The sequence below is a fragment of the Chlorocebus sabaeus genome, chromosome 5 (assembly GCF_047675955.1).
Source record: "Chlorocebus sabaeus isolate Y175 chromosome 5, mChlSab1.0.hap1, whole genome shotgun sequence".
NCBI classification, from domain to species: domain Eukaryota; kingdom Metazoa; phylum Chordata; class Mammalia; order Primates; family Cercopithecidae; genus Chlorocebus; species Chlorocebus sabaeus.
In genome coordinates, this window is record NC_132908.1 from 71,306,851 (window position 1) to 71,312,850 (window position 6,000).

Sequence of the window (6,000 nt, forward strand, 5' to 3'; positions counted from 1 at the left end):
GTGCAGTTCTGGAGCCGAAGCTTCTTTTTTTTTTTTTTTTTTTTTTTTTGAGACGGAGTCTTGCTCTGTGCCCCAGGCTGGAGTGCAGTGGCGCTATCTCGGCTCACTGCAAGCTCCGCCCCCCGGGTTCACGCTATTCTCCTGCCTCAGCCTCCCGAGTAGCCCGGACTTCAGGCGCCGCCACCTCGCCCGGCTGGTTTTTCGTATTTTTTTAGTAGAGACGGGGTTTCACGGTGTTAGCCAGGATGGTCTCGATCTCCTGACCTTGTGATCCGCCCGCCTCGGCCTCCCAAAGTGCTGGGATTACAGGCTTGAGCCATCGCGCCCGGCCAAGCCGAAGCTTCTTAACCACTGTAGGCCAGTCGGAGGTGCCTAGAGCGAGAGACCATGGGCTGTGCACCCCAAACCTTGAGCATGTCACACAAATGCTGCTTTTTATGTGTGCTATGAGTGTCGGGGTTTAAAACGTTAACCTCAGACTTGTCATCTTTATTATTCAGGTTTCAATCAATGCCCACAACAGGCAGGATGAGAGCCCCTCAATTAAAGGTTGAAAGGAGGTGGGCGGGGGAAGTCGGGCCAACCTCGGTTCAAATCTTTGCTCTGGCCAGCGCGGAGGGTCACGCCTGTGATCCCTGGATATTGGGATGCCCAGGCGGATGGATCGCTTATGCTCCGGTGTTGGAGACCAGCTTGGGCAACACAGTGAAATTCCCATTTCTACCGAAAAAGAAAAATAGAACAGGTCAGGTGCGGTGGCTCACACCTGTAATCCCAGCATTTAGGGAGGCCGAGGGCGGACCACTTGAGGTCGGAGTCCCAGATCGGCCTGGCCAATATGGTGAAACCTCGTCTCCACTAAAAATACAAAAATCACCCAGGTGTGGTGGCGCATTCCTGTAATCCCAGCTACTTGGGAGGCTGAGGCAGGAGAATCACTTGAACCCGGGAGGCAGAGGTTACAGTGAGCTGCGACCGGGCCACTGCACTCCAGCATGGGCGACAGAATGAGACTCCGTCTCAAACAAAAAAAAAAAAAAAGAAAACAATGAGCCGGACGTGGTGGTGAGCAGCTGTGGTCCCAGCTATTGTGGGAAGCAGAGGCGGGAGGATCCCTGGGGCCCGGGAGTTCGAGACTGCAGTGAGCTCTTCCAGCCTGGGTGCAACAGGGAGACTTCGTTTCGTTTCTTAGGTTTTTTTTTTTTTTTTTTAAGAGGGAGTTTCACTCTTGTTGCCCAGGCTGGAGTGCAATGGCGTGATCTCGGCTCACCGCAAACTCTGCCTCTGGGTTCAAGCGATTCACCTGCCTCAGCTTCCCGAGTAGCTGGGATTACAGGCATGTGCCACCACGCCTGACTAATTTTGTATTTTTAGTAGAGACGGAGTTTCTCCATGTTGGTCAGGCTGGTCTCGAACTCCCGACTCAGGTGATCCACCTGCCTCGGCCAAAGTGCTGGGATTACAGACTTGAGCCACTGCGCCTGGCCAGACTTCGTCTCTTTACCATGAAAAAGGAAGGGAGGGAGAGAGGGAGGAAGGGAGGGAGAGAGGGAGGAAGGGAGGGAGAGAGGGAGGGAGGGAGGGAAGGAGAGAGGGAGAGAGGAGGAGAGGAGGAGAGGGGGAGAGGGGGAGAGGGGGACAGGGGGACAGGGGGAGAGGGGGACAGGGGGAGAGGGGGACAGGGGGAGAGGGGGACAGGGGGAGAGGGAGAAGGGGAGGGGGAGGGAGACGGGGAGGGGGAGAGGGAGGGAGAAGGGGAGGGGGAGAGGGAGGGAGAAGGGGAGGGGAAGGGGGAGGGAGAAGGGGAGGGGGAGAGGGAGGGAGAAGGGGAGGGGGAGGGAGAAGGGAAGGGGGAGGGGGAGGGAGACAGACAGAAATATTAAATCCCTGTTCTTTTACTACATGGGGAAACCTCGGCTCAACTTGTTCGCCTGTAAAATAGGGATAATACAAGTCTTTACGCCACACTTTCCATGATGAAATTAAAAATGAAGTTCTTCCGTCAACTTTAAAGTGATGAAGTAACGGAGCTCAGAGCGGGCGCAGGCATCGCCGCTGAGGAGACCGAGGCTAGGCTCTCGGAGGAAGGGCCGGGCGACCTCCCACCCTGGCCAGGGCAGGCCCCGCAGCAGCGAACTCGGCTCCTTCTGTCATCGCCCCGAGCTCCCGCCTGCCCAGCCCCCAACGCCCAGCAACCCAGATAAGAGCCAGGGTTCGGGATCCTCAGCTCAGACCATTGGCGCCGCCCCGAGGGCCCGAATCCTGTCAGGCTGCCAGGTTCCAAGCCCGCGTGCAGCCCACCTCGTGGGGTGTCTCCTGGACCCCAATCCAGGAATCAGGCGTGGGGAAGTTTATCCCGGAGTTAGAGGCCCAAGGCCTGGGGAGAAGAAAGACCCCTCCTCACCTGAAACCAATAGGCCGCGGCCTGGCTCGCGAGCCCGCCGAAGACTTTCTAGTTACCTCAGCAGAACTCCGAATGCACCTACGCCAACGGCCACTTCCGGAGCCGCTCAAGCTCCCGCCAGAGCCGCCGGCATGTATGCTCCTATTGGACAGAAGCCCTAGGCTGTGGCCAATACTCACTCTTCTTCTTCAATGGGTCCCCGCTAGCTGAAGCAGCGGCGCTCTCATTGGCTAGTTGTTCATAAACTGACGAGGCGGGACCGCTCTCGAGGAAGCCTCCTACAATTGGCAGCAATCTACGTCCGTCACCTTGTGCCCGCCCCAGAAAAATAAAAGGGTTTTTTTTTTTTTTTTTTTTTTTTCCCCAGCGCGTTTTATTTGAACTTTCGGGCGGGAGAAAGTTATATGATTTATCGATCCATTTTGGAATGGAGATGAAAATATTAAAACTGTGACTCCTGCTGCTTGTCCCTAACGCTTTCGTGAAGGAGTTATCTGTATCCAAAGGATAGTAGTTAATCAAATAATTTCTAAATATTTCAATATTTTGAATTTCGGAGCCTGTAAAAAGGGGTAGGACAGTCCAGTTCATATGTATCCTCTCATGGGGTTGAAGAGCTCACTCAAAAGACTTTGCCTACACAGTCTCTTCAATCTCAAACAGCTGTAATGGATCTGAACTACTAAACAGTCTCAAGTCACTCCGCAGGGCCGCCGCTCGCCGCCAGCGCCAATAGCAACGGGCCCCCGGAATTCTCCAGCTACGAGGAGCGCGAGCCCACATGCGTCTCGGCTCCGGGCCCGCCGCCGACAGGAAAGCCACAAAGAAAACTGATAAACCCAGACAAATGATAAAGACAATCTAGGTGTAACAGAACTCATTAATAAAGATCTTTTGGATCAGCTTGTGAAATACGGAGTGAATCCTGGTCCTATTGTGGGAACAACCAGGAAGCTATGTGAGAAAAACCTTTTGAAAGCGAGGGAGCAGGCCGGGCGCGGTGGCTCAAGCCTGTAATCCCAGCACTTTGGGAGGCCGAGGCGGGCGGATCACGAGGTCAGGAGATCGAGACCATCCTGGCTAACACGGTGAAACCCCGTCTCTACTAAAAAAAATACAAAAAACTAGCCGGGCGAGGTGGCGGGCGCCTGTAGTCCCAGCTACTCGGGAGGCTGAGGCAGGAGAATGACGGGAACCCGGGAGGCGGAGCTTGCAGTGAGCTGAGATCCGGCCACTGCACTCCAGCCTGGGCGACAGAGCGAGACTCCGTCTCAAAAAAAAAAAAAAAAAAAAAAAAAAAAAAGAAAGCGAGGGAGCAAATAACAGAATCAAGATCTTCTCCTCTGCCAACAATTTCTTCTTCAGCAGAAAATACAAGGCAGAATGGAAGTAATGATTCTGACAGATATAGTGACAATGAAGAAGACCCTAAAATAGAGCTCAAGCTTGAGAAGAGAGAACCGCTGAAGGGCAGAGCAAAGACTCCAGTAACCCTCAAACAATGAAGTGTTGAGCACAAGAGCTATTCTCAAGCTGGAATAACTGGGACTGAATGAACAAGTGGATCTCCAAAAGGCAGACCTCTGCAGGCATTATAAACTAGGGAATCTACAAGAGAGTCAAGAAAAACTCCAAGGAAAAGAGTGCACACTTCAGAACATTTTCGTATAGATGGTGCAGTCATTTCAGCGAGTACTCCCATAGCTGAAACTATAATGGCTTCAAACAATGAATCCTTAGTTGTCAATAGGGTGAATGGAAATTTCAAGCATGCATTTCCTATTCTGTCAGTCACTGAATTCTCAGACATACCCAGAAGAACACCAAATAAACCATTGACAAGAGATGAAGTGGGAGAAAAAACACAGGAAAGAAGAGTAGAAAGGGATATTCCTAAGGAAACATTCCCCTGTGAAGCAGCTACACCAACAAGAATTAGTGCTGGTTGCCACAGACCAATCAAAGGAGCTCCAGGCCGGCCATTAGAACTCAGTGATTTGAGGATGGAGGAGTCATTTTCATCTAAATATGTTTGTAAGTATGTTCCCTCAACAGATGTCAAGTGAGAAAATATGAAAAAAGGGACACTCTATTCCTGTATGGATAAAAATTCTGCTGTTTGTTGTTGTGGCAGTTTTTTTTGTGTTTGTTCTATCAAGCTATGGAAACCAACCACATAAATCCCTTCTCTAATTTTCTTCCTGATGGCTCTAGAAAACCCAACTGAGTGGTATCTCTTTGGCACATTCAACTTGGTCTTGTATTTTTAATAACTGTGTTGAAGAACATTTGTGTATGCTTGTTGACTCCAAGAACTAAAAATAATGTGATTTTGCCTCAATAAACATAGTATTCCATTGGAAAGCAAACAAAATATATATAAATGGACTTCATTAAAATGTTTTTGAACTTTGGACTAGTAGGAGATCACTTTGTGCCATATGAATAATCTTTTAACTCTGGAACTTTTTTTTTTAGATAGGGTGTCACTCTTGTCACCCAGGCTGGAGTGCAATGGCACGATCTCAGCTCACTGCAACCTCCGCCTCCCAGGATCAAGTGATTCTCCTGCCTCAGCCTACTGAGTAGCTGGGACTACAGGCGTGTGCCACCATGGCCAGGTAATTTTTGTATTTTTAGTAGAGATGGGGTTTCACTATGTTGGCCAGGCTGGTTGAACTCCTGACCTCAGGTGATCCACCTGCCTCAGCCCCCCTAAGTGCTGGGATTACATGCATGAGCCACTGCGCCCGGCCATAATGTTCATTATCTTGATGGGGTTTGGATTACTCATATGTATGCATTTGGCAAAACTCATCTAAATGCTATCTTTAAGATTTGTGCATTTCACACAAATTTTTCACAGCAAAAACTTACCTTTCCACACCCCCCCCCCGCCAAAAAAAGCCCATACAGAGGTAAACTTCAGCTAATGGCATAAATGCTGAAGTGTTTAGGAATGAAGTGCATACAAAATTAGGATGGATTAATGGATAGAAAGAGGCACAAGTAGATAAACAGGTATGTGATAAAACAAATATAATAAATTGTTAGTTGTAGAGTTTAGGTGGTAGGTGTATGGTTATTCAGAGTACAATTGTACTAACTTTTCTGTGTATCTGCAAATTTTCATACATAAGTGTTGGGAAAAATCAGGTACAGGGCCTTGGAAGGCATCCTGTGCAAATAAAAGGCCCTGAAAATTCAGCTTTCTCAGTTTTACAGTAAATTCACCTATAATAATTGTGGATCTGCCAGAGTATGAATAATTCATCTACCAAGGAGAATTTTCACTGTAACTTCTACAGTAAATAGAACAAATGATTTTAAAGATGAAAACATGGCTAGGCATGGTGGCTCATGCCTGTAATCCCAGCACTTTGGGAGGACTAAGTGGGAGGATCCCTTGAGGTCAGGAGTTCCAGACCAGCCTGGGCAACACAGCAGACTCTGCCTCAAAAAAAAAAAAAAAAAAAAAGAGAGAGAGAAAAAAGAAAGTGAAAGAAAATAGTAATACCTACCAATAAGTTCTACAAAAGAATCATATTAAGTTTATATTCTTCTGCATTTTTTATTTACAGAAAAAAGACATGTTC

The 6,000-nt window shown here is 48.8% G+C and overlaps 1 protein-coding gene and 1 pseudogene across 1 annotated transcript in view; one reads left to right on the forward strand and one right to left on the reverse strand.

Annotated features, from left to right (window-relative positions):
• Window positions 1–2,529, reverse strand: part of RFWD3 (ring finger and WD repeat domain 3) — a 46,761-nt gene extending 44,232 nt beyond the window's left edge. The window contains exon 1 of the mRNA XM_007993641.3: window positions 2,405–2,529. The gene's annotated coding sequence lies outside the window, so the exon portion shown is untranslated. The remainder of the gene's footprint in view (window positions 1–2,404) is intronic.
• Window positions 2,530–3,713: 1,184 nt separating this feature from the next.
• Window positions 3,714–4,853, forward strand: LOC103233536 (lamina-associated polypeptide 2, isoforms beta/gamma pseudogene; annotated as a pseudogene).
• Window positions 4,854–6,000: the final 1,147 nt, after the last annotated feature.